General features: G+C 35.5%; 1 protein-coding gene across 1 annotated transcript in view; it reads left to right on the top strand.

Moving 5' to 3' along the window:
• GALNTL6 (polypeptide N-acetylgalactosaminyltransferase like 6) overlaps positions 1–19,374 on the top strand; it is a 1,205,642-nt gene that overhangs the window by 490,541 nt on the left and 695,727 nt on the right. The window lies entirely within an intron of this gene.

The following is a 19,374-nucleotide window of genomic DNA, read 5'->3' as shown; positions in this document are numbered from 1 at the left end:
AGTTGTTCCTTTTTAATGAGTCACTGATTTCTCTAATTCTTAAATTGTGCTCTTTTGCCTTAACCTCCCTCTTTTTTGTTTCTGCTTCATTATTCTCTATAAGATTGACCTCTATATCACTGATTCTCTGTTCTGCCTCATCCATCCTTGCTGCCACTGCATCCGTCCATGATTGCAGCTCAGTTATAACATTTTTAATTTCATTCTGACTATTTTTTACTTCTTTTATCTCTGCAGAAAGGGATTCTAATCTATTTTTGACTCCAGCTAGTACTCTTGTTATCATGATTCTAAATTCTGGTTCAGACATCTTGCTTGTACATGTGTTGGTTAAATCCCTGGCTGTCATTTCTTCATGCTTTTTCTTTTGGGGTGAATTTCTTTGTTTTGTCATTTTGAAGGGAGAAAAATAATAATGAGGTAGAAAAATTGAAATGAAAAAGAAAAAATTAAAAAATATTAAAATTAAAAATTAAAAACACACACACAAAATCTAATAAATGATGCTAGGTCCTAGGTGTGTTTTGGTCTGAGTGTTGAAAGTGGTTTGAGAGATTAGAGGAAAAAAAGGGGGGGGAGAAAAGGAAATCGTTTGAGAATTTGAAAAAATGAATACACTGAAGTAGACTAAAATGAGATGATGGGAGTAAAATAGAATTTGAAAAAATTTACATAAAAGTAAAGAATATACTAGAAAAAAATAAGGAAAAATATTTTAATAAGAATTAAAAATAAAAATATATTTTTTCTCTTTGTGTATTCAATAAAAAGAAAAGAAATGTAAAAGAGAAAAAAGAAAAAAAAAGAAATCATTTGAAAATTTGAAAAAGTGAATACACTGTAGTATACTAAAATAAAACGTTGGAAGTAAAATAGAATTTGAAAAAAATTACATAAAAGTAAACAATATAGGAAAAAAATTAAAGGAAAAATTTTTAATAAAAATTGAAAATAAAAATGAATTTTTTCTCTTTCTGTATTCAAGAAAATAAAAGTAGTGTAAAAGAGAAAAAAAAAGAAAAAGAAAATTGAATAGCTGGACGTGCTGACAGAAATAAGACTGAAATTACTTCGTTTTCCCCTGGAAGTCAGACTGTGTAGCGCTTTATAGTCCATAAACTAAGTAGGTGGTGAGACTTGTGTTCTTGAGGAGTGAGGTTCGCCCAGTTGGGCAAGGCTCAGTGTAATGGCTCCATTCTCCCCTAGATGGCGCTGGTAGGCTACTGGGGTGGATTGTTGTAGCGCTCGTAGGTGTGTATGCCCACGCACAGAATTGGAGAAAATGGCGTCACCCAGGTACGCAGTCTCTAGTATGAGAACTGTTCTCTTGGATCAGCAATTGCTCACCTGTCCTCTGTCTTTAGCTTTTGTCCACTCCCCACTTCTTCACTGTCTGTGCCCAAGCCCCAGGCAGTACCTCTCTCCCTAGTTTTGTCTCAGATGCTGCTGTTTTCCCCGGCCCCTTACTTCTGAAGGACTGCGGCTGTGACCCGTTCAGCCCCTCTGTGGGAGGGTCTCATGGAGCAATGGCCGAATGAGCAATGGCCGAATGTCAGCTGCACCCAGGAACGCTTGCTGGACCCTGCTGCTGTCCGTGCCCCGAGCCTGCGGCCAGGTGCCAGCCCGCCCCAGAAAAAGTTTGTGAGACAGTGTAGCAGCAGCTTTTCAGGGATTATGGAAAATCACAACACACATCTGGCACCAGGCTTCACCCTTACCGACCTTGTTCCAGCGCCAGCAAATGTGGCTGTTTTCTGGGGTCTGCTGGGACCAGGTGGCTTCAACAGTCTCCACCACATGTCCTTCCAGCAGTGGAACTGCTTTTCCCCATGTGGCCCGAGAACCTCCCAGACCCCACTGTGTTCCTGGGGATTCACCCTTCCCACCAGAGCACCGCCAGGTATCGAGCTGAGGAGTTGCAGACTTTGCACTTGTTTCCAGTCTTAATGGAATTTAAACCCTCTCCTTTCTCCTTTCTCCCTTTTTAGTTTAGTCCCTGTGGCTGTTTCCAAGATTTCACTTTCTCTCCAGGGGCTTTTGGGATGGGGTGCTTTTCCCATATTCTCCACCTCCCCAGTCTCCGTCCTCTCTCTGCCCGCAAAAGCGGCTCCCTGCCCACCACCGGCTTCTCTCTCCCCAAGTTCACCTCTCCGTGCCACGTACCTGCTGAATTCTGTAGTTCATGTTGTGCAGATTGTTGTGTTAATCCTCCAATCAGTTTTATAGGTGTGCAGGGTGGTTTAGTGTTGATCTGGCTGTATATCATGGACACAAGATGCAAAAAAACCTTCCATGCTGTTCTTCCTTCCATCTTGGCTCCTCCTTCTTTTTTTTTTTTAATTTAAATTCAAGTTGGTTAATATACAGTGTAGTCTTGTTTTCAGGAGTAGAACCCAGTGATTCATCTCTTACAAATGACACTCAGTGCTCATCCCAACAAGTGCCCTCCTTAATGCCCATCACCCATTTAGCCCATCCCCCCACCGACCTCTCCTCCAGCAACCTCATTTTATTCTCTATATTTAAGAGTCTTTTATGGTTTGCCCCCCTCTGTTTTTATCTTATTTTTCCTTCCCTTCCCTTATGTTCATCTGTTGTGTTTCTGAAATTCTACATATGAGTGAAATCATATTTGTCTTTCTCTGACTTATTTCCCTTAGCATAATACCCTCTAGTTTCATCCATATTGTTGCAAATGGCAAGATTTCATTCTTTTCATCTCTGAATAGTATTCCAGTGTGTGTGTGTGTGTGTGTGTGTGTGGGTGTGTGTCTCTGCGTGTGTGAGTGTCTGTGTGTGTGTGTCTGCGTGTGTTTGTGTGTATACCACATTTTCTTGATTCATTCATCTATCCGTGGACACAGGCTGCTTCCATATTTGGGTAATATAAATAATGCTGCAATAAACATAGGGCTGCATATTTTTTTTTCAAATTTGTGTTTTTGTATTCTATGGGTAAAAATATCCAGTAGTGCAACTACTGGATCATATTGGTAGTTCTATTTTTTAATTTTTTGACAAACATCCATACTGTTTTCCACAATGGCTGCACCAGTTTGCAGTTCCACCATCAGTGCACAAGGGTTCCTTTTTCTCTACATCCTTGCCAGCACTTGCTATTTCTTGAATTTTTGATTTTAGCCATTCTGACAGGTGTGAGGTGATATCTCATTGTGGTTTTGATTTGCATTTCCCTGATAATGAGTGATGTTGAACATTTCATGTGTCTGTCGGCCAGCTGTATGTCTTCTTTGGAGAAATGTCTGTTCATGGCTTCTGCACAATTTTTATTATTTGTTTTTTTTTGTTATTATTTTGTGTTTTTGTGTTGTTTTTGTTTTTGTTTTGTTTTTGGTGCTTAGTGGTATAAGTTGTTTTTGCATTTTTGGATACTAACTTTTTATCGAATATGTCATTTGCAAATATCTTTTCCCATTCATTAGGTTGTCATTAGTTTTGTTGATTGTTTCTTTCCCCTGCAGAAACTTTTTATTCTGATACAGTCTCAAAAATTTTATTTTCTTTTGTTTCCCTTGGCTCAGGAAATCTATCTAGAAAAATGTTACCATGACAAATGTGTTCTCTTCTAGGATTTTTATCATTTCTGCTCTCACATTTAGGTGCACATTTTGAGTTATTTTTGTGCATGGTGTAAGAAAATAATCCAAATTCATTTTTTTTGCATGTAGCTGCCCGGTTTCCCCACACTATTTGTTGAAGGGATTCTATTTCCCACTGCATATTCTTGCCTCTTTGGTCAAAGATTAATTGACCATATAATTGTGGGTTTATTTCTGGGTTCTTTATTCTGTTACATTTGCCTATGTGTCTGTTTTTGTGCCAATACCATTTTGTATTGATTACTACAGGTTTGTAGTATATCTTGAAACTGGGATCTTGATAACTTCAATTATGTTGTTCCTTTTCAATATCACTTTGGCTACTCAGGGTTTTTTGTGGTTCCATAAAAATTTTAAGATTGTTTGTTCTAGTTCTGTGAAAAATGTTGGTGTGTTTATAAAAATTGCATTAAATCTATAGTTTTGGGTGATATGGACATTTTAATCATATTTATTCTTCCAATTCATAAGCATGAAATATCTTTCCATTTCTTTGTATTGTCTTTAATGTCTTTTATCAATGTTATATACTTTTCCAAGTACAGGTCTTTCACTTTCTTGGTTAAGTTTATTCTTAGGTTTTTTATTATTTTTGGTGCAATTGTAAATGGGATTGTTTTATTAATTTTCCTTTCTGTTATTTTGTTATTAGGATACAGGAATGCTATGGATTTCTGTACACTGATTTTGTATCCTGAAACTTTACTAAATGCATTTATCAGCTCTATGTTCTGGTAGAATGTTCTGGTAGAATCTTTAGGGTTTTCTATATATAGTATTATGACATCTGCAAATAATGAAACTTTTACTTCTTCCTTACAAATTTGGATGCCTTTTATTCCTTTTGTTGTCTGATTTTGTGGCTAGGACTTTCAATACTATGTTGAATAAAAGTGGTGAGAGTGGACATCCTTTTCTTATTCCTGATCTCAGAGGGAAAGCTCTCAGTTTTTCATCCATGAGTATGAAGTTCACTGTGGGTTTTTCATTTACGGCCTTTATTATGTTGAGGTATATTCTCTCTAAACCTATTTTGTTGAGGGTTTTTATCATGAATAGATGTTTCCCTTTGTCAAATGCTTTTCTTCATCTATTGAAATGATCATATATTTTTTATCCTTTTTCATGTTATGATGTATAAGGTTTATTGATTTGCAAATATTGGACCACCCTTGCATCCCAGGGATAAATTCTACTTGATCGTGTTGAATAATTTTTTTAAATATATTGTATTGTTTGCTAATATTTTGTTATGGATATTTGCACCTATGTTCATCAGAGATATTGGCCCATAGATTGATTGATTGATTGATTTCTTTCCTTCCTTCCTTCCCACCTTCCTTCCTTCTTTTCTTCCTTCCTTCCTTCTTTCTCTCTCTCTCTTTCTCTCTTTCTCTCTTTCATGTCTGTATCTGCCTTTGGTATCCGCCCAGGGTAATACTGGCCTTATAGAATGAATTTGGAAGCTCTCCTTCTTCTATTTTTTTGGAATAGTTTGAGAAGAATAAGTATTAACTCTTTTTTAAGTGTTTGGTAGAGCTCACCTGTGAAGCTTTCTGGTCCTGGACTTTTGTTTGTTGGAAGCAAAGGATAAGGATTTATCCATTTCTTCTAGGTTGTCCAGTTTGTTGGCATATAATTTTTCATAATATTCTCTTATAGTCCTTGTATTTCCATGATGGCAGTCGTTATTTCTCCTCTTTAATTTCTGATTCTTATTTCTTCGAGTCCTCTCTCTTTCTTTTTTATGAGTCTGGCTAAAGATGCATCAATTTTGTTGATCTTTTTCAAAGTACCAGCTCATGATTTCATTGATCTGTTCTGTTTTGTTTTGTTTCTATTTTATTTATTTATCCTCTGATCTTTACTATTTTTTTCGCTCTTTTGATTTGTGGTTTTGTTCTTTTTCTAGCTACTTTAGGTGCAAAGTTAAGTTGTTTACTTGAGATTTTTCTCGCTTCTTGAGATAGACTTGAATTGCCATACATTTTTCTCTTAGGACAGCTTTTGCTGCATGCCAAAGATTTTGGACCATTATGTTGTCATTTTCATTTGTCTCCGTGTATTTTTTTTAATTTGTCTTTGATATTTTGGTTGGCCCATTAATTGTTTAGTAGCTTGTTATTTAACTTCCATCTATTTGTGCTCTTTCCAGATTTTTTCTTGTGGTTGATTTCTAGTTTTATAGCATTGTGGTCAGAAAAGATGCATGCTGTGACTTCTGTCTTTTTGAATTTGTTGTTACTGTTTTGTGGCCTTATATGTAATCTATTCTAGAGAATGGTCCATGTGCACTTGAGAAGAATGTGTCTTCTTCAGTTTCAGGATAGAATGTTCTGAATATAGCTGTCATATCCATCTGGTCCAATGTGTTATTCAAAACCACTGTTCCCTTGTTGGTTTTCTATTTGGAAGATCTGCCCATCGATGTAAGTGGGATATTAAAGTCAGCTACTATTATTCTATGACTATCAATTAGTTTCTTTATGTTTATTATTAGCTGCTTTACATATTTAGGTGCTTCCATGTTGAATACATAAATACTGATAATTGTTATATCTTCTTGTTGGATTTTGCTCTTAAGGTTTTTTTTTTTTAACATTTATTCATATTTTGAGAGACAGAGTGTGAGCGGGGGAGGGGCAGAGAGAGAGGGAGACACAGAATCTGAAGAAGGCTCCAGTTTCTGAACTGACAGCACAGAGCCTGACGCGGGGCTCGAAATCAGAGATCGTGAGATCATGACCTGAGCCGAAATCGGATATTTAACCGACTGAGCCATCCAGGTGCCCTGGATTTTTCTCTTTATGGTTATATAGTGCTTTTCTTTTTCTTTTATTGTAGTCTTTGTCTTAAAGTCTATTTTGTCAAATATATGTGTTGCTACCCTGGCTTTCTTTTAACTTCCATTTGTATGATAAATGCTTTTTCATCCTTTCACTTCAAATCTGCATGTATCTTTAGGTCTCAAATAGAGATGGGTTTTGCATATAAATGGGTTTTGCTTTTTTATACAATCTGTCGCTCTGTATCTTTTGATTGGAGTGAGTAGTCTATTTACATTCAAAGTAATTATTGACAGATATGTACTTGTTGCCATTTTGTTACTTGTTTTATGTTGTTTTTGTAGTTCTTCTCTGTTTCTTTCTTCTCTTGTTCTCTCATGGTTTGTTGACTTTCTTTAGTGGATTCCTTTCTCTTTATTTTGCATATATATTTTTGGTATTTGATTTGTGGTTACCATTAGGTTTGTGTATAATATGTTATGTATATAGCAATCTATGTTAAGTAGAATGTCGCTTAAGTTTCAACCCATTATTTACTCCTCTTCCCCCCACCCCCCATATTTTAGGGATATGATGTCATTCTTTACCTCCTTTTATTTTGTGAATCCCTTGACTTATTTGTATAGGTACAATTATTTTTACTGCTTTTCTTGCATATGTTTCCAACTTTTTTTTATTCCCACTTATGGTCTTTCTTTTCTACTCAAAGAGTCCCCTTTAACTTTTCTTATAGAGTTGGCTTAGTGGTCAAGAATTCCTTTAACTTTTGTTTATCTGGAGAAATCTTTATCTCTCCTATTCTGAATGATAGCCTTGCTGGCTAGAGTATTTTGGTTGCAGAGGGCTTTTCTTGTTCTTTCAGCACTTTGAACATATTATGTCACTCCCTTCTGGACTGAAATCTCTGCTAAAAAATCAGCTGATTGACTGAAAGGGTATTTATTGTATATAACTGTTTTCTTTTTTCTTGAAGCTTCTAAAATTCTTTCTATATCACTACATTTTGCCATTTTAATTACTATGTGTCTTGGTGTGGACTTCCTTGGGTTTATTTTGTTGGGGGATATCCGTGCCTCCTGGATTTGGATTTTTGTTTCTTTCCCCAGAATGAGAAGTTTTCAGCTGTTATTTCTTTAAATGAATTTTCTGCCACCTTTTCTCTCTTCTTCTTCTGGGATTCCTGTAATGTGAACGTTATTCCTCTTGGAATAACACTGAGGTCCATAAGTTAGTTTTCATTTTTTTTATTATTATGTTTTTCTATCCTTCTTAGCCTAATTGCTTTCCATTACTGTGTCCTGTATGTAGGTTGCTGATCTGTTCTTCTGCTTCCTCAAGTGTACTATTTATTCCATCTTGTATATTTTTACTTTCATTTAGTGAGTTCTTCATCTCTGATTGGTTCTCTTTTATGTTTTCTGTTTCTTTGTTAAGGGTCTCATGGAGGTCTTCCACTTTCCCTAAGTCCAACGGGCATCTTTATGACGATTACTTTAAATTCTCTAGCAGGCATAGTTTCAGTTAGCTCTTTTGCTGTGACTTTGTCCTCTTCTTTTATTTGGGACATATTCCTCTGTTTCCTTATTTTGTCTAATTCTCTGTGTTTGTTTCTATGTGTTAGGAAATTCAGGTACATCTCCTGCTATTGAAAGTAGTGGTCTAATGAGGAAGAGGCCCTGTAGTGCCCTACGGTGCAATATCCCCTGTTCACAAGAATCTAGCACTTAAGGGGTGTTTCCTATGTGTGTTGTGTGCACCCTCCTATTGTGGCTGATACACTTTTGCTTTCAACCCAGTCATCTTCAATGGCTCTCTTTGTCTTTTGTGAGCAGGGTTTGGTTGCTCTGTTATTAATGGTCCAGTCTGGGGCTGCCTTGGGATTAAGTTGAGTCAGACCAGGCATTTGCCAGAGATGCAGTAGCACTAAAGTGCAGGAGGATGTTGGGGTCGGGTGTGTGGTGCCAGCAAGGTCCATACTAGCAGGAGAGGACCTGTAGCTGCCAGTGACAGAGGCAGGTAAGTTTGGAGGGGATGGATCCACAGAAGCATGCAGGAGTGGGACATGTGGTGTTAGCAAAGTTTGTGCAAGTCTTCTGTGGGATGGGACATGGAGCCAAGGCCTGGCTGGAGGGGGAGCACCCACAGGAGAACTTGCAGGTGAGGGGCACTGTTAGTAAGTAGGGGGTATTAGTACTATTCTAATTACCACAGGGGTCTACATGCTTATGCTGGGGAGCAGGGGAGGGCAATAGCACCCACCAGGTCCTTTATTACTGCAAAGTCTCCCAACAAACCCTGTCCCTCTAACAGACAGTCTGAGATTAGTAAAAAAACAATTCCCTCCCACTTACCTCAGGCATTTTTCAAACTGCTGCTTCTATGCTGTATCTCCACAGGGCTTTTTGTTGTGCTGTCTCTTTATAGGTGGGGACACAATATCTTCTGTCCTCCTGGCTCTCCCAGGAGCCTGCTGACTTTTAAAGTTCCAGGTTTTAAGCTCCACTGATTGTAAGAACTTGTGAAATTCAGCATCTCTGGTTTTTAAAACCAAATGTTATGGAGATTAATCTTCCCCTAGCAGGCACTTGGTGTAAGAGTCTGTTTCTCTCCCCTCTCTGCACCTGCAGCCTCCTTCCCTCCTATGAAAGGCCCATGGTCCATGTAGCTCCCAACCACTTTTCTGCCCTTCCTACCCTCTTTGATGTGGCCTTTTCTCTACATTTAGCTGTAGAGAGTCTGCTGTGCCAGGCTTCAACTTGTTTTCTGTATTATTTAAACTGATATGGCTATTATCTAGTTGTATCCATTGAACAAGGTGAGCTTAGGGTCCTACTCTACCATATTCCCTGAAAGTCTGACAGGAATGACTTTTGAGCTTGAGAGGTTTATAGAAGCTTCCAGAATCTTGGGAAATGGAGTACAATAGAAAAAAAAGAAAGAAAGGATCAGCAATTTCCAAGCCCTGAAGCACGATCCATTCTTATAAGAGCAAATGGATTTTTTTCTCTTAGGGCACAGAAATGACCTCATAAGTCAGTTAGAAAAGTGGAAAAAAACTTGATCCTGAATTATTCCACTGTTTCCTAATATATGTTAATAATAAATCTTGAAATAACTGCATGTTTTGAAAAAAAAAAACTATTTTCCAGCCAGAAGAGAATAAAGAAATAGTAAACTTCTTGGTGTGATTCCCAAAATAGAAGTAGTAAATCACCCAGATAAAAGATAAAATATTAACTTTTTTAGAAGAGAAAAGAATTATGTAATTAGAATATTTTTGATACTTGAGCACCTTAACTCATTTCCCTACTTAGGATATTTCTATCAGGCTGGAATCATCTATGTTTCGTGTCTATTCTCTATGTTCTACTGCAATTTCTAGCACATAACGGGTATGTAATAATTTTTTTCCGAATGAGTGAATTGTTTTGTAAAAACTTTTGGAGGGCTCCTGGGTGACTCAGTCAGTTAAGCCTCTGACTTCGGCTCAGATCATGATCTCACAGTTTTTGAGTTCAAGCCCTTCATCCAGCTGTACGTTGGCAGTGTAGAGCCTGCCTGGGATTCTCATCCACTCCTCTCTCTCTGTACCTCCGTTGGCTCACACTTTCTCTCTCAAAGTAAATAAATAAACTTTAATAATGAAAGAAAGAAAGAAAGAAAGAAAGAAAGAAAGAAAGAAAGAAAGAAAGAAAGAAAGAAAGAAAAATATTTTAGAAAGTTTTTTGATCGGAAAATTCTTTGAGACTCATTTTTTTGACAGCAAATTATAACTGAAGGATTAGCCGAATTAGACATAGAACCCACATAAAAATTATTGGTAATTCAAACATCAGCTGGTCAAGTTATAAAAATTCAGTGTTTATATCAGCAATATAAAATGCCAATTTCAGCTCCTATTTGCATTTCCTTTTTCTTCCTCTATTCTGTTCACCATCGGATAGGGTGATAACTTTGCTTTATGCACTTATTTAAAAACTTCTAGAAGGCAAAGGCTATACTTATCCTCTAGTGGCCCTATGGTTGTCCTTCATGAATGTTTACATTATTATATTTAAAATATCATATATCAAAATGTTAAAAGATGTTTCTGTGTATAACAAGTTCTGAAAAAGATCAATGCTTCCATATGCACAAGGTTTCATTGTTTTGATGCTTGTTTCTTTCAACCATCAGTTAAAATTTGAAAATCAAAATTAGGTTGATAAAGGGATAACATTAGTTATGAAGAAAAGTAAGACTTTTGTCCTCTAAGTTTGGCTATGTCTTTTTGAGACACCCATTCTCTCATTATGCAGAGATGTTATGATCAACTACTCATCATCAGTCTTTGTCTCGTGACTACACTCTGAGTGACCTTCTATAGTGACTTCCTCTTTTAAGGATCATTTCCTCCTCACGTTTGAAAATATCATAGTGTTTTAATTATTATTTTTCTATTCTGTGTTATCTGGTAATTATCACAATTTACCTTCCTAACTGACAGTATAAAAAAGGCTTTTTTCTCATACATTTTTAATGACAAAATTGTTTTGGAAAGAACGCATGTGAGGATTATGGAACCGACTGACATCTCCAAAACCTATTATTTTGACATCCTCAAAACAAATTGTCATTTAAAGTGAACTGACAAACTACAACCCCTCTGTGGGCAGGCACAAACCTGGCCCAGATTCACTCTCAAAGAGGCTGGTGCAGCAAAAGCAAACTCTCCTGGCCATGAGTTATTAAGTGAGATAGAACAAAGAACTATAAACTCAGATTTCCCTAATCTCTGCACAACTAAAAGCTCAGTAAGTGAGTAGGTATATGGTCCAGAACCTTCCTTAGAAGATAAAAAGAATCCTTCCTTTCACAGATGCTTAAACTACTTTTATCAAGGGAATTAATATCTTTTACAGACCTCTCATTATTACCCATGTAGTTAGTAGAGAGTCATCTTACAATTTATTCTTTGTAGTTCTTTGCCTTCTTATCTAAATCATATTGGAAAGCATTAGGTTTCTTTCCTAGGATTCAGTTTATTTTGTCACAGTTTTTTTTTTTCCATTTGGCCCTTTATGATGGATTATTTTTTTTATTATTTTACCTGCTTTATTTGGGAAAAAAAAACTAATGCAACTATGGATCTAGGGACTTACTCTTTTATCTCTGCTTTGGGATCAGTTTGCTTTATCTGGAGAGAGTAATTTACTGAGTTCCTCTGAGATTGAGGAGTGGAGACAATTCTAATTGGAACACTACGAATTGTAACTTTCATGAGAAAACCTTTCATTTGTATTTGGATCATACAATAGTGTCTTCTTTAACTCAGTATGAGACAACCATATTTTTTTTTTAATTTTCTTCAACGTTTATTTATTTTTGGGACAGAGAGAGACAGAGCATGAATGGGGGAGGGGCAGAGAGAGAGGGAGACACAGAATGGGAAACAGGCTCCAGGCTCCGAGCCATCAGCCCAGAGCCTGATGCAGGGCTCGAACTCATGGACCGCAAGATCATGACCTGGCTGAAGTCGGACGCTTAACCGACTGCGCCACCCAGGCACCCCTGAGACAACCATATTTATCTGTGTAGATTTTTGATTAAAAAAAAACAACAACAAGAGTACAGTTGACCTCTGAACAACACTAGTTTGTTGGATACGCTTGGATCCAACTTGGATCTACTTGGATCCACTTATATACAGAATTTTTTTAATAAATATATTACAGTACTATAAATATATCTTCTCTTCCTCATGATTTTCTTTATGACATTTTCTTTATGTTGTTGTAAGAATACAGTATCTAATACATATGACATACAATATATGTGTGTTAATTGATTGTTTACATTATTGTTAAGACTTCAGGCTAACTAACAGTAGACTATTAGTAATTAAATTTGGGGGAATCAGAAGTTATACATGAATTTCCTACTATGCGGATGTTGGTCCCTTAAGCCCCACCATTGTTCAAGAGTTAGTTGTATATATCTTTTGATGGCTAATTATGGTAAAGAACCTAGAAGGTTTTAAGTAGTTTATCCTTACTTCTTTAGCTTTGGTTATATTTTATATTTTGATCAATAAAGGCAAGAAGTGTATATTGAATCTCAATATGCCCTCAGTCTGTTCAAGGATCTCATAGCTCAGGCCCACAATAACCTCGTTTCTTCTAACAGATTGGCTATACGACTAAGTCATATAGTTTTTCCTTTGAGATTAAAAGTACTCAAAGCTTCAGATAATATTTGTCAAGTTCAGCTCTTAAATGTGAATCAAGGGGTATCTGGGTGGCTCAGTTAGTTAAGCGTCCAACTTCAGCTCAGTTCATGATCTCACGGTTCATGAGTTCAAGCCCCACATCAGGCTCTGTGCCTGGAACCTGCTTTGGATTCTGTGTCTCCCTCTCTCTCTGCCCCTCCCCTGCTTGTGCTCGCTCATTCTCTCTCTCTCAAAAATAAATAAACATTAAAAACAATGTTAATTAAATATTTGGTGGTATGTGGTGATTTAGAAAAAATAAATGAATGATTTGCAGCTAGCGTAGAATATTAGATGTAATAAATCTAGTCATGCCTTTTGTTCTTTACAAATGAGGAAACTGAGGGTAGAAATGTGAAAGAACCCAATGAATTCTACAGCTTTTTCATAGGAGAGTTTGATGTATAATTCAGGGCCTACCTATTTGTCTTGCTCCCCAAAATCCATTAATGTAGTGCAGTCATGACATGCAACAATTTCAGCAATTTGTTTAAAATAGCATTTTATTCCTTCCTTCAATACAGTTAATGTGAAAGTAACTCAGTACCTGAGTAAACCTGAAAGGTATGATGAATGATTGTTTGGGACACTGCATCCATTAGAATTATACCGTAGAATTATACACTCTTTGCTTGTGAAAATCAAAGAGTGGATCACAATTATATTAATCAGAGTTTGGATTTTTTCAAATGAATCTCAACAGATAATTTTGTGAACTACTGTTCAAAAATTTTTTTTTGTTTATTCTTGAGAGAGAGAGAGAGAGACAGAGCATGAGTGGGGGAGGGTCAGAGAGAGAGAGAGAGAGAGGAGACACAGAATCCGAAGCAGGCTCCAGGCCCTGAGCTGTCAGCACAGAGCCCGACGCGGGGCTCAAACTCACAAACTGTGAGATCATGGCCTGAGCTGAAGTCGGACACTTAACCGACTGAGCCCCCTGTTCTAAAATTTTAATAGTTTGTTTTATATATGTTATGATAGGTCTAAAATGATTTTAAATATGCTTATTTTAAATGTATCTTTTCAATATATTCATTAAATTGTTTTTCTATAACCTCTTCTCCTGAAATAAACATTGATTTTATTAGAATATGATTTTTGGCAGAGTTTTTTAGGCTTCTGTATATTACAGCTTTGGATGGGTTAACAGAAGATAAATGTACCTGAAATTCATATTTTAGAGTGAGATAAGTGTGATATGGCCTGTAAACTTATATGTAATTAGTTCTCACTAATGGTCCTTTTTCTTTAGGCTGTGTGACAGATTGCTACAAGAATCTTACAGACATATATTTCAAAGTATAAAATTCCCATTGAATTCAAGAATTTGGAGAAGTAGCACTGCATACTAGGAAGGAAAAAAGAGCTAACTTGTCTGGAATAATCTGGTACATTCAGATATTGTTCCTTTGGCATAATTCTAATAATCATAGTATAAAGAATTTGTTTTTTAATAAAATTTATGAACAAAGTATTGAAGTGAGATAGATAACAAAGAATCCATTTGTAATTTACAAAGTATAAAAGATTTGATTTTCGGTTTCACTTCTATTTTTAAGTATATTATGTCACATGATTTCTCTCAAGAAATGTCAATGGGACATTTGTCTCTCAAGGCTAGTTTTAGATTTTTATGAAAAAAGTGTATCAAAAACTTAAAAGTAGTACAGGTTTCTCAATGCGGAGATGTGATATTCTTTTGACTGCTAGTTTTATATATTAAGATCCTGGAACTTTGTTTGCAGAATTATTTTGTAAATGATTTGAATAATTCAATTAACTTCATTTCCTCCATTTGTTGTTGGAAGGGTCGGGGAGGGAAGTGGATGATGTTCTAGCTCCAGCTGTATCACTTATAAATAAGCAGTGTGGCTGTCCTCAAACTTTTCTTCTTCCTTTTTTCTCTTTCATATTGTTTTTGTTTGTTTTTATTGTAATATTTATTTATTTATTTATTTATTTATTTATTTATTTATTTATTTTAGAGAGAGAGAGTGCGAGTGGGGAAGAGAGGCAAAGGGAGAGAGAGAGAGAAGCCTAAGCAATCTCCATGCTCAGCACAGAGCCCGATGTGGGGCTTGATCCCAGGATCTTGGGATCATAACCTGAGCTGGAAACAAGAGTTGGGCACTCAACTAACTAAGCCACTGGCACCTCTTTTTTTATTTTTATCTGAGTTTTATGGCATTGCTCATAAAGCTAACTTATTCATAATGCTTGTTAAGAAGAATATTGTTATTAATCATCAGTCAACACAAAGCTGAGTTGGAATTCTCCTGGTGGGTCAGGTTGGTCTCATGGTAGGTTTGGCTGTAGGGTGACTGAATAATGGATGGGGAGATGGCTACTACATAAGATGAGTGAGATTGGAGTCTTGACTATTTAGTGTACCGAATTTCAGTTATTCTGCTAATGTAGGCTTTATATTTCAACCTCACCCTTTTCAATAGCTGGTCTTGACATGTTCAGAAAACTTGTATTTATATAGTACAGCCTTGTTTCCTCTCACGTCCATTTGGAACTTGGCTATGTTTCCTCCCCTTGATTTATCAGTAACCATGTACCCATTTTCTTTCCACTTTTTATGGATATGTGTTTTACAGATATCTGTTTTATGCTGGTTGCTTCCCTTTCTTTCTCCTCTTTGCTCTAGATCTCTAATCTTTTCATTGTCTTTTAATGTTTTATTGTGATCCCCAGAACGAAAGCAAAAAACAATGTGTATGTTCAATTCACCATTTTAATGGAAGTTTATTTATGTTCCCAAACTTTTTTCTAACATTTATTTATTATTGAGAGACAGAGACAGACATAGCATGAGCATGGGAGGGGCAGAGAGAGGGGGAGACACAGAATCTGAAGCAGGCTCCAGGCTCTGAGCTGTCAGCACAGAGCCTGACATAGGGCTCGAACTCACAAACTGTGAGATCATGACCTTAGCAGAAGTCGGACCTTTTACCGACTGAGCCACCCAGGTGCCTCTATGTTCCTAAACTTAATGGGAATGTTTGAGTTAACATCCTTTGAGATGATAAAAATTGAACTACCATGCATAGCATGGCCCAGGCTTTATATAGTCATTCAAAAGTAATCATCCTTTGATATATTCAAAGAGAAATGTTTATAAATAAATACCTAATATTTGAATGATTAATGTTAAAAGATAAGATTTGGAGTGTTTTACTTTTAATTTCTTGTTTAATTGTGAGTACATTGTTTTTAATGTTTACTTATTTGTGTGTAGTGTGTGTGGGGTGGGATGGGCAGAGACCAAGGGAGAAAGAGAATTCCAAGTAGGTTCCATGCTCAGCACAGAGCCTGATGCAGGGCTCAATCCCATGACCCATCTCTGAGATCTTTACCTGACCCAAAATCAAGAAAGAGGAGGATGCTTAGCTGACTGAGCCACCCAGCTGCCACCCCCTTTTTTAAACATTTTTTTTATTTCTATAAAAATGACAAAGATCTTTAAAAAAAATATTTGAAAGGTATAGTTGAGCCCTATAAAAAACTGTCAGCTAATAAAAGGGAAATAAATACTGATAAAATAAGTTGAGATATTTCGATTCAGTTGGAAGGTTTTAGTTTTAATAAAGTAAAGTTTCAGTTTTTAATCTAAATTTTGGCCAAATTGATGCTGGAAAAGGGCTATGTGAAAGAATTAAAGAGAAGAACATTGTAAAATGATCATGTTTTACTGAAAAGTTTTATTTTATTTTGGCTTTACAGTTTGCAAAGCCTTTTAAGACATATTGTTGATTTAATCAGTATCATACCTCCTGTAAGTTAGGTATGTTAGTCCCTTTATAAAGACTGATTATGATTTTTCGGAAAAAGAACTAATATAGATTATAGTTTAAAGAAAATTAAGACAAACAAACAAAAAAACTCTGACATCTGAAAACAAATCTGTTCCTTAAGCAGAAAAAGAGGAGGTTATTGAAACCAAATTTATCAGGAATCCATACAGAACCAGTTTGGAAAAGAAAAATTTACTAGGTTTTCCAAAGAATAAGCTAAATTTCCATGGGTGTTTTTTATATATGTTCATAGTGATAAAATTCAATTTTTTAAAAACCAGTTTTCAGTTACCACTTCCATGGTAATTCAGACAACGAATTTCCTTGAGTGAGGCATGGAATCAGGATTGAACCCAAGGAGATTACATTCCAGGAAGCGTATTGGCATGACACAAATTTTTCCTTCTGTAACTAAGACAGCTAGTTACCTGCTTAACTAGTTAATTAATTCCTTATGAAATAAAGAAAACATAATAAAATACACATGAAAAACAGTACATTTTAGTGTAAACATAGGGCAGCTATTGGATCAATTTAAAATATAGATGTTTCTGGTATTAATGAATTTGAACTTAGTTATTCTTTAAGAACTTACTCTAAAGCACGTCTATATTTCATTAAAATTTCTTCACTCAAAAACTTCACTAAAATTTTATTTGCATTTTTCTGGTTTCTATGCTGCCTATGCCCTGGCTGTTGGAACAATGGGAAGTTTATGAGACATGGATCACTGATAATTTTTCATTCCATTACTACAGACATGAGGGAGAGAGACATACTTCAGTGAGCAAGTTGAAAGTGTTTTCTGGTACCATAGAAATGTAAATCCAATTGTATTCAAAATAAGAATTATATATTGCACATAGCTCTTAGTGCAAATCTTTCACGAGTTGCCTTCTTTTGTCTATTTGATACATAAAGTCAGCCTTCTCTTAACTGCACCTCTAACTACCCTGGCCCTGACTGAGAGCATGATGTTTGTGATGTTTTTATTTTTGAATGCTGATTGCAAGTAACATTTTCATTTTTTACCATGCATACTCCTTTATAACCTGTTAAGAATTCACTTGTCCTTCAGCATCATGTGAAATTTGATCATAAATGGAATAAACTCTTCTAAGGTATTTGTTGTCATTTGTAATCAAAACATAATAAGATGTTGATTGTTCTGTAGGAACTATTTTAAGTGTGACATGGGACGTATATTCATCATTCACTTAATCTAAAAGCCATGATCATTTCAGGGTGCCTGTTAATATTTAACCAAAATAATATTTTCCTTGAACTTATTAGGGATCACAAACTGTATTTTCCTCATCATACGGTATAATTTCAGTTGTCTCCTTAAGCTCTATACGATGTTACTAGTAACAGATTATAAAATTAACTTTAAAATTATAAATGAATCAAATTTTATAAATTTTATAAATAAGTTAAAAAAATTTATAAATTTTTTAAACTTTATTTTATAAATCAGACTTCTACTCCTTTATTGCTAGAAATCAATTTATTAAAAATCCCCAAATCTTGTCTTCACTTGTAGTTTTCTTTTCTAACCTTTTTTTTTCCTTTGTTGCTTTCATTCTATTTTGTCCCTTTACCAGTGGCCTCTTTAATTTCTTTATATTTCTTTCCACTCTCTGGTAGTTTTTATCTCAACTTCTCAGTATGCTTCAAATGACATATGGAATACTTCATGATTGTGTTGCCTCATTTTTTCAGAAGTGGTAAAAATGTCCAACCCATGACACTCTGACAGTTCATGATTTTTACACAAAGAAAAATGCTAACAGACCAAGTCAGACACATTTGACAGTAATGTTCCATTTAGTTTGAATCCATCAAAAAAAAAAAAAATAGTTGTCACTTTCTGGAGAATGCACTGCATGGGGATTAAATCAAGCACTTCCCCTTAGGAGGAAGTAAGGGTAGGGAGGGGAGAGAGAAAAGGCAGAAATCCTATAATATATAGGATTATACACATCTCTTTTGGAAAAGGCTTAAAAGACACTTTTTACCATTTGTCCACAATGACTAAGAAAACCTTATAATTATATCTATGTAAGTAGAATACATACCAATAATGAATGAAACTAATAAGCTTTAAAGTAATTGGGAGGTTGAGGCAAAATATTTCTTAACATGATTTCTCCTGCATTGGCTGCAGACAATGAAGCTTTTTGTGATAATTCAGAGAATAACTACACAATTAGGAAATAAAACATTTTCACAAGCCCAGAATGAAAGCTGAAGAATAATAGAACAGTGGATTTCTATACAAACATATCTATTTTAAAGTTAATTTTTTAATCTTTTGTAGTAAACTCTTATCAACAACATCAATCTGTGCCATAGATTTATGTTATCTTCACTTTAAAATCTGTGCACAGAACCAATATAAATACATCTTGTTATTTAACTCCTTGTATGCTAAATAAAAATATATAGTTTTTTAATACAAAATTTACTCATATCTCTAGATGTTAGACAGACAACTGTTCTTTTTATTTTTTTTAAGTTTATTTATTTATTTTGACGGGGGAGGGGCAGAGAGAGAGGAAGAGAGAATCCCAAGCAGGCTCCATGCTGTCAGTGCCAAGCCTGACGCAGAGCTCAGTGTCATGAACTGTGAGATCATGACCTGAGCCAAAATCAAAAAGTCATATGCTTAACCAACTGAGCCACCTAGGCACCCCCAGACAACTGTTCTTTTTAAAAAAGAAGTTTCTATAATCAGAAAATGGAGACAATATTATTACCAGTAATGATTGGTATTATTACTAATATATATATTACTAATTATAGTATTACTAATATAATATATATATCATATATATATATGAACTAGAGCTGTTCCTTGAAATATCGTTCATGAAATATCTTATGAAATATATATATTTCATATATCATATGAAATATCT

This window comes from Felis catus, chromosome B1 (genome assembly GCF_018350175.1).
Source record: "Felis catus isolate Fca126 chromosome B1, F.catus_Fca126_mat1.0, whole genome shotgun sequence".
Taxonomy (NCBI): Eukaryota; Metazoa; Chordata; class Mammalia; order Carnivora; family Felidae; genus Felis; species Felis catus.
The sequence above is the reverse complement of the archived record's forward strand: the minus strand, read 5'-3'. Positions and strand labels throughout refer to the sequence as shown.